Below are 9,396 nucleotides of genomic sequence, written 5' to 3'. Positions count from 1 at the left end.
GAGGAGAATGGCCAGGTTGAGTGTTATGTCTGAAGAGATGTGTGTATGTGTGTGTGTGTGTTGGGGAGGGGCCAGACATGGGAACAGGATGGTGGTAGCTTCTGTAGCCAGAAATTGAAGCATTTCCTGACAACAATGGAGAAGCTGCTGAAGGAGAAATGTGGACATCCAGCCCCTGAAACACACAGCAAATCCTTCCTGATTTCCCTCCCAGGAGCCAACTTGGAGATCAGCACATCCTGTGACCCTCTGAGGGGGTTACGCTTCCCTGATCTTTTGCAGAGGAAACTAAGGCCCTGGCACTGTTGGGTTATGTTCCCAATGCCACACAGCCATTAGCACTGTGGAGACTGTTAGAACACCAGCCTGCATCTTTAGGCCAAATCTACAGCTTGAATCAGGCCATGCTTCCCTGCCCCTCCCTCTGGGACTCTGTGCTGTGCCTTGATAGCTCCTGATTTATGGTACCTGGCTCCTCCAGGCTCCTTGTCACAGAAGCTGTGATGAACTAAATCATTTGGTGGGAAACTTCCAGCCACTCCTAAAAGTTATAAAAAGTCAGACCTTTTCTTAGTTCTGGGATTTTAGTCCTGAGAGACTTCTGAGGGGAATTTGTTCAGGGAGATTGCTTTGCAGAAGCTCCTCTGGCCCTTCCTTGCTATCCCAACCTTCTCGTGCTGGCGCTCTGTCTCTGTTTCTGTCTCTCTGTTTTTCTCTCTGTCGTTCTCTGTTTCTCTCTGTTTTCCCCACCTCCTCTCTCATTTAAGCCCCTTTCCATACATTAAAGGGAAATCCAACCTTTCATTTAGCACACCATCATGTATAGATCTTCATATATTGTATTGCTTCTATACAATTACCCCCACCCAATATACACTCTGAGGCCTCCTCCTTCTTATAAATCTCACAGTAGATTGTAGGAACTGTGTCAGTTTCCATTGTTGACTGGCTGTGGCTGCCTTGCGTCTTTTATTACATAGAATAGATTAACCCCGGACTTACATGACCCTGACACTGGTGCTTTGAACCAGCCCCTTGTTGATTTAGACATGAGAGAATTGTAGCATCTGAACTGACCCAGACTTATCCTTGCTTCTGCCTGGCTCTCTGACCTGCAGAGACATTCAACACAGTAGTAAAGGGGTCCTGTCCCTAATGAAGGTTGTCTTTGAGTTTTTGGGAACTCATTGGTGTGTACACCTGAATGTTTTCTCTCATCTGATCTCACATCTGAAAAACAGAGAACCTTAAAGGGGTTGCACCTTTATCACTCATGCCTAGCGGGGACACCAAAGTACAGATGATGAGACCTGTCATAGGCCACCTGAAAGAGGGACAATTAGAGCCACATTCTTGCTTCCACCACTCTGTCCCCAAATCCTGATCTATTTATGGTGTTTTTCTTCCTTCTGTTTTGTGGTGGTTTGAATGAGAATGGCCCCCTATATTCATATGCTCGAATGCCTGGTTCCCAGTTAATGAAACTGTTTGGGAAGGATTGGGAGGTGTGCCCTTGCTGGAGGAGGTGTGTCACTGGAAGTGGACTTTGAGATTTCAAAAGCCCACACCAGGCTCAGTTTCTCTCTGTCTCTGTCTCTGTCTCTTTCATCCTGCCTGTGTTGCCACACACCTTGCCTTCTGTGACAGGTTTGACTATGCTGTTTCTTGGAAAAATATGGAAGACTTTGGGACTTTGGGCTAGAAAAATAGTTGAATGCTTTAAGCAGGACTTAAATAGGTCATCCTAGTAGGAGTTTGGAAGACTTAAAAGCAATTAAGAGTATGGAGGCCCAGCCCAAGAAGTTTCAGAGGGGATGACGATTGCTTAGTGGCCTAATGACAGACTATTCTTACCATACTTTTGAAAAAAAATGTGGCTGCTTTCTGCCCTTGTCCAAAAACTTTGCTTGAGGCTAAATTATAGAGTTTTAGATTAATATCATTGGCAGAGGAGATTTCAAGATAGCCTAGTTTTGACTGGTGGTTTGGATGGGAATGGCCCCCAAAGACTCATGTGTTTAAATGGTTGATTCATAGGGAGTGACACTATTAGGGAGTGTGGCCTTGCTATAGTAGATGTGGCTTTGTTTGTGTCACTAGGGGATGGGCTTTGAGCTCTCAGAAGTTCAAAACCAGGCCTTGTAGCTCACGATTTCTCTTCCTGCTGCCTGCTGGTCTGGGTGTAGAACTCTCAGCTCCATCTCCAGCACCATGGCTGTCTGCATGCCATCATGCTTCCCACATGACAATAATGGACTAAACCTCTGAAACTGTAAGCCAGTCCCAATGAAATGTTTTCTTTTATAAGAGTTGTTCTGGTCATGGTACCTCTTCACAGCAGTAGAAACCTCTAACTGTGACAAATGGTTATTATTGATCTTATTAATGCTCTTATGTCCCTTCTTAGGAATGATCTACAGTCTTAGGAATGACCTACAATGAAAAATTGGAGCAAAAAGAAATACAAATGCACCCTTTGAGGAGAAAAGGAACACTGGGAAATGTAATGCTGGATCCAAATTTATGCTCAAAGGGATGAGAAGGTTGAAGAAAAGCCTGATGCTAAGTGGAATAAAGGGAATGGTGACCTCAGGAGAGACCCCACCCAGCTAATCCTGACATCTGTGAAAAGGAAATCCTGGAGTGATTTCCTCCGCCTACACACCACCATGCATTTAAAGATCATGGAGAAAGTGCTTATACGTCAATCTCAATCTGCTTGCAGGTTTCTTGAAACGTGTCCAGCACCCTCATGGAGGCTTCTGTTCTTGCTGTGTGGCTGGGTTTAAATCCTTGTTCATTGAGTTTTTGAAAAACTCCTGTTTGGTTATTATGTTTGCCACTTTTCTTACTGCTCTGATGCAATTCCTGGCAGGGAGGCTGTGGTGGTTTGAATGAGAAATGTCCCCATAGGTTTGAGTATTTGAACACTTGTTCCCCAGTTGGTGGCACTGTTCGGAGAGATGGTGTGGCCTTGCTAGAGGAAGTACATCACTTGGGGCATGCTTTGAGCTTATATGGGCTTGCTTTTTTCCCATTCACTCTTTCTGCTTTTGCTTGAGGTTGACAATATGATTTCTCAGCTCCCTGCTTCTGTTACTGCATGCTGTTTGTTGCAATGTTTTAAAAGGTTGTCAAACCTTTAGAAAACAGAAGGTCTTATCGCTGCCATCCCAGACTCTTATACCCCTGGAACTGTAGTTTCCTCACAACTCCCTGTTCCTCAAGTTACTTATCACAGTAAGAGAAAAGTAACCAATACAGATGGCTTATTTGGGTTTACAGTTTTAGAAGAGACACAGTCCATCAGGCACGAAGTCATAGTGATTGGAGCATGGGACACATGTGGTCACTTTATGTCCACAGGCAGGAAGCTTCAGCAGACAGTAAAGCCAGGCTGTAAAAACCCTCAAGGCCTGCTGACCATGTGAGCCACATCTCTTTCTATTTTCTAAAGGTTTAACAACCTTTTAAAACAGCACCACCTGTTGGAGACCAAGTGTTCAAACACATAAGCCCATGGGGAATGCTTTGCACGTAAACCATAGCAGCTGTTATTCATATCTTGCTTTGTGGTTTGTTATACAAGGCATGAGGTCAATCTAATCTTTTTCCTATAATTTTGTTTGCTTTTTGTGACTGGAGGCCACAAGATTTTATCTTCATCCTTAATAGTGGTATTTAGTTAAGTGTTTATGAATACTGCTAAATAATTTATGAAAATATGTCTTGACTTTAGCTGGAGGTCACCAGCCTCCAATGAGAGCTCTAAACTCAGATCACATAGCTTGCCCTGGTTAATCTTGGAGCATTACAAAAGATAACAAGCAGATGTGAACCCAAGAGAGATGTTTGTGGGGAAGGTAGCAGATGGAGGGGGTGGTTGGGAGATAGGGCGTGGGAGAGAGCAGTGAGTGTACAAGGTGCACACACATAAAATGAAATAAATGCTATTTAAAAAAGATATGCCTTGAAGCTGGGTTGTTTTGGGTTAAATCTTATTTCTTTTTTTTTTTTTTCAAAATGAAGCATTTAATTTTTTTCAAGTGGTAAAATCAAATTGGAAAACTCTAATTAGTCCCGATTCTGCACAAACCCCCGCTCTAACTTGTAATGTGTGCTGGAGTTTTGTTCAGCTAGGCACAAATATTTCAGGACCTCACAGGAGCCTAAGTGCTGAACTTTAATTGAAAGTCTGGTATTTCTTTTTCTTTTTTTTTTTTCTTTTTTTTTTAATGCTTTTTTATAGCATGTTTTACAAGAGGAGGGGGTAAGAAGGGCAAGGTGGTGGAAAAGTACAAAATCTTCTTGGCCTGTGCCTTGAAACATGTCATGGTCTATAAGGTACTCTGCCTTGAATTATGATCTACCTGCTGTTCTAAAGAAGATATGGTACACTGCTTGAGTTATGGTCTCCCTGCTATTCTTAAGATGATATGGTACACTGCTTTGAGTCTATCTGCAGTTGCTAAGCAGGATCTTGCAGTTGCCAAGCTTCAGAGGACATTGTGCAGGTGGGGAAAGGTAGGGGGTGAGGGTAAGGGCGAGGGTCCTGGCTTCTGGCATCTCCCCCTTCTCTGTTTAGTTAGAGAAGGCATCTTATGATCAATCCCAACTATGTGAATTTTGAATTTGGATGTCTAATTATGGGGGGTCTTAGACAAGTTCACAACCCCAAAACACTGATGTGAGACGAGTCACATCGATGGTCGAAGGCTTTAGGCTGTCGACGATGGGCAACGTCAAGGGACTCCGATGTGGGTGAAAGGAGGGTGAGAGCCCTGTCTTAGGCCATGTAGGCTGCACCCACTCCCAGCACCACGCACTCCTTTTCGGCTGCATTGGGTGGGCCCCTGGGAAGTGGACCTACAATAATCCCGTCATTGGGCTAACTCACAGCCATCCTAGTCCCTTTGTGAATGTTCAAGTTACCAACCATTTGTCAGTTTGGGGTGTAATATTGTCATAAAGGAAGGCTCCCCAATGTTAGCGGCCATATCAAGGGCGGCCTTGGTTTAGGAAAAAGCCAATTTTTGTTGTGGTGATCAAGAGGCCAAGCTCTCTAGCGAGAGAAGCGAGGACAAAGCCAGGCATACCAGGAACCCTTCTGGAGGGTGTGGAAGTCTAGCGGTCGACCGGAGGGGGAGGCAGGGGAGCTGGCAGCTGTGTCAGTCTCCTGAGGAGTCACTTCTGGATCCTCTTCAATTTTTGGCTGATGGTAATGAACTTCAACCGTCTTCTTGATGGCAGCATCAACCTGGTTCCGTGGATGGCAGGTCGCCGGCAACGATCTCTGTCTCACTCAATCTTGATGTCGTGCGCACATCCTCTCAATGAGGGTCCGTCCAGAGGGGTCCATGCCTCGAGCCCCATATCTGGGTGCACTTGACCCGACCGGCAGGTCCTAGTTATTCGTGGGGGCGAGGAGGACTGCAACCTGCTATTCTTCAGAAGATATGGTACACTGCTTGAGTTATGGTATCCCTGCTATTCTTCAGATGATATGGTACACTGCTTTGAGTCTATCTGCAGTTGCCAAGCAGGATCTTGCAGTTGCCAAGCTTCAGGGAACCTTGTGCAGGTGGGAAAAGGTAGGGGGTGAGGGTAAGGGCGAGGATCCTGGCTTCTGGCCCATCTGGATTAGAACTTCTAATAGCAGGCATCACGGGTGATTCATTTTTACCTGGGATGCTGCGTGAGTTCAAGCTCCTGGGAGTCCCTGTTTCTCTCGGTTTTCTGGGGTTGGGTACGGAGCTGCCGCCTGCGACCTACTCTATGCTCGGGCCCAAACCGGAAGCTAAATCTTATTTCTTACAAACTCTCATCTCCTCTGATTTACAGAATTTTTTAGATTACAGTTTTGAATATTTTTAGCGTCTTCAGGGATTTCAGAAGCATGGGTATTATTCCTCCTTTGTCTGGCTTCTATCTCCACTTCTTTCTGTCTGGCCCCTTTCATTTATCTCATAATGTTATTTTATTTATGTTTTAAGTTCTTCTGGCTTCTTCACTGCCTTTCTCTGACAGCCTTTATTAAAATTGCATTTGAGCCCATTCTGCTCTCGCTGATTTCCGATTTATTTTTCAGCTATAAGGTAATTTTTAAATTTTCCTTCCATTTCTTTTCTGAGTCCCATGAATTCTTTCCTTGTTTTGCTGTTGATATTTAAATCTCAGACTCTGTGTTTTTTTTTTCCCCTCATTCTTTAGGATGGCTTTCTAGAAGACTTGGTTTATGTATTTGCAGAGTAGCAATGGATTTATCAGAAAGATTTTAAACTATGTCTACTGATCCATTTCTAGAAAAGATTGTTGTCATTTAATGACTGATGTTTGTGGAAAGAAACCGTACAATTACCACTGTGTGCATTTTGCTACTAGAATGCCTGAGGGGTTTGTTGGGGTTTTTGTTGTTCCTGTGTTTCACCAATTAATGGCCCCAGAGATGGTTTCCTGTTTTCTTATGCTTATCGGGTCTGTTCACCTCACATGGCTGGTCTCCTTTGGTCTCACAGTCATGGGATAGGTTCTCAGTGAACAGCTGGCGGGATTGAAGGAAGGAATAGCTTTCCCTTCTTAAAGGGCACTTTCAAATAACTGTTCACTAGAGACTACTCCTGTGTGTATTTCAGAGAAAAAAATTAGAGGGGATTCATGTGCAAGATTTGTTTTTTCACCACGTAGCCCCTGCTGCAGTAAATCCTCACAGTCTTTCTGCCTCAGCCTCTGAAATTCTGGACACTTTTCACCCAGATTAGACTTTAAAAAAACTATATTTAGTTATTTTTGGAGTGTAGACTTACAGCTTTTCTGATTCATTTTTTTCAAACGAGGGAGTGTGAGTTTTCTTCACTTGATTTGTACAACGTTTCCTCTCCATTTTTTTTTTTTTTTTAGCTTCAGCTCTCTGTGGGATTATTTTTCCTTATTTATTTTTGTAATACTGGAATATTCTGTAGGATTTTAAATTAACGATGAAGCTTCCTGTCAGCCTGTCACTGTACCAGTGCTTGGATCAGGGTGCTTGTGTTTTGGAGGTGAGAGGTGACGTAGTCCAGGTTTTCTGGTTTCCTTTGTCACGTGGGGCCTTACATCTCTGTTTCTCACTTTCCCTTCTGTTGCTCAATATTATTTCTTCTTTTTTTTAAATAATAAAAACAATTACCGGTGCTGGAGCCACTGTCGCTAAGCCCAGGGCATGCTGCTACTCTCCGGTCGTCCCCTGACCCCTATTGTGTACTAGCAGACCCAAAAGATTCAAAGTCTAAGATGGCAACCCCCAAGGACCAGCTGGTTATGAATCTTCTTAAGGAAGAACAGACCCCCACCCCAGAACAAGATTACAGGGTTTGAGTTGGCGCTGTTGGCATGGCTTGTGCCATCAGTATCTTAATGAAGAACTTGGCAGATGAGCTTGCTCTTGTTGATGTCATGGAAGACAAGCTGAAAGGAGAGATGACAGATCTCCACTTTTCCTTAGAACAACAAAATTGTCTCCGGCAAAGACTATAATGTGACTGCAAACTCTAAATTGGTCATTATCACAGATGGGGGCCATCAGCAAGAAGGAGAGAGCTGACTTAATTTGGTCCATTGAAATGTGAAAATCTTCAAGTTCATCATTCCCAACATTGTGAAGTACAGTCCATGCTGCAAGCTGCTTATTGCCCCAAATCCCGTGGATATCTTGACCTACGTGGCTCAGAAAATGAGTGGCTTTCCCAAAAGCCGAGTTATTGGAAGTGTTTGCAATCTAGATTCAGCTCTGTTCCATTACCTGATGGGAGAAAGGCTGGGAGTTCACCCACTGAGCTGTCATAAGTGGGTCTTGGGAAAGCATGGCGACTCTAGTATGCCTGTGTGGAGTGCTGTGAACGTTGCCGGTGTCTCCCTGAAGACTCTCAATCCAGAGCTGGGCACTGATGCAGATAAGGAACAGTGGAAGGAGGTTCACAAGCAGGGGGATGGATGGTGCCTCTGAGTTGATCAAGCTGAAAGGTTACACGTCCTGGGCCATTGGCCTCTCTGTGGCAGACTTGGCCGAGAGCATAATGAAGAACCTTAGGCGGGTGCCTCCCATTTCCACCATGATTCAGGGGCTGTATGGAATCAATGATTATCATTTCCTCAGTGTCCCTTGTATCCTGGGACAAAGTGGAATCTGAGATGTTGTGAAGGTGACTCTGATTCGTGAAGAGGAGGCCCACCTGAAAAAGAGTAGAGATACCTTCTGGGGAATCCAGAGGGTGCTGCAGTTCTAGTCTTCCCAGTGTCCTAGTACTTCACTGTCTAGGCTGCAGCAGGGTTTCTATGGAGACCACACACTGTCTCCTCATCCGAACTGTGGTTCATACAGTTGTGTTAAAGTGGTCTGGGGGGAATCCTCAGTTCCCACAGCTCTACCCTGCTGCCAAGTGGTACTTATGTAGTGGTAGCCTGGTTAGTGTGACAGTCCCACTGTCTCTGAGACACTCCCAGCTGTGTGCAGGCTTCGATTATCCTGTGAGCCTGCTGCGTTGTTGTGCCACACACCCTCACCAAACACACCTAGGCCAGTGAGTTCCCAGTTAGTCATAACCTGGCTGCAGTGTATAAGTCCATTATGCATATCTTATGCATTAATGTTCTATATGATATTGTATGTATTATATGTGCCTGTAGTGTACATTGCAATATTATTTGAAATGTAAGATCTGCATATGGATAATGGAATCATCCACCCAAGTGTCATGCCAATGAAAACTGCAAATAAATCTTGTACAGTCAAAAAAAAAAAACCCCAATTACTTTCACTTACTTATTCTTGTATGGATGGAGGCGAGGGTGGTTGTGTGCCACAGTACTGGGGATGTTATGAGTGTCGCTTTTCTCCTTCCACCAGGGGGGCTCCAGGGATCTAGCTCAGGCCATCAGACTTGGTACCAGCTGCCTTTACTTGCTGGGCTATCTCTCCAGTCTACTCATTGCTTAATTTTTTTTTCAAGACGGAGTTTCTCTGTGTAGATCTTACTGTCCCGGAGCTCACTATGTAGACCAGGCTAGCCTCAAACTCAGAGATCTGCCTGCCTCTGCCTCCCTGTGTGCCACTATGCTTAGCTTAATTTTTAGAGACTTTCTTTCTTATTGCAGCTTCCTTCCCCAGAGGTCAAGTGTTTACAGTACACTCCCTTGTGTCCTGGTTGCATCTATTCTCAGTCCCAGCCAGTGGTGCCATACATTGAGATTCTGCTTCAAGACCAAAACCAAGACCAAGACCAAACCGTAATTCCTCTGCTGATTGCTGTATAATGGTTTCCTTTGAGGTCAAAACCTTTCATCCTGCAGGAAAATCCTTAAGCAGAAAGGAAAACAACTCAAAATAGTTTCAGGAAGTCCCTGAAACTAACCAGATTCAGG

At 44.4% G+C, this 9,396-nt stretch overlaps 1 pseudogene; it reads left to right on the top strand.

The window, feature by feature from the left end:
• Positions 1 to 7,257: 7,257 nt before the first annotated feature.
• On the top strand, positions 7,258 to 8,261 carry LOC114630061 (annotated as a pseudogene).
• The last annotated feature ends 1,135 nt before the right edge of the window (positions 8,262 to 9,396 follow it).

This window comes from Grammomys surdaster, unplaced genomic scaffold (assembly GCF_004785775.1).
Source record: "Grammomys surdaster isolate TR1022 unplaced genomic scaffold, NIH_TR_1.0 67, whole genome shotgun sequence".
NCBI classification, from domain to species: domain Eukaryota; kingdom Metazoa; phylum Chordata; class Mammalia; order Rodentia; family Muridae; genus Grammomys; species Grammomys surdaster.
The sequence above is the reverse complement of the archived record's forward strand: the minus strand, read 5'-3'. Positions and strand labels throughout refer to the sequence as shown.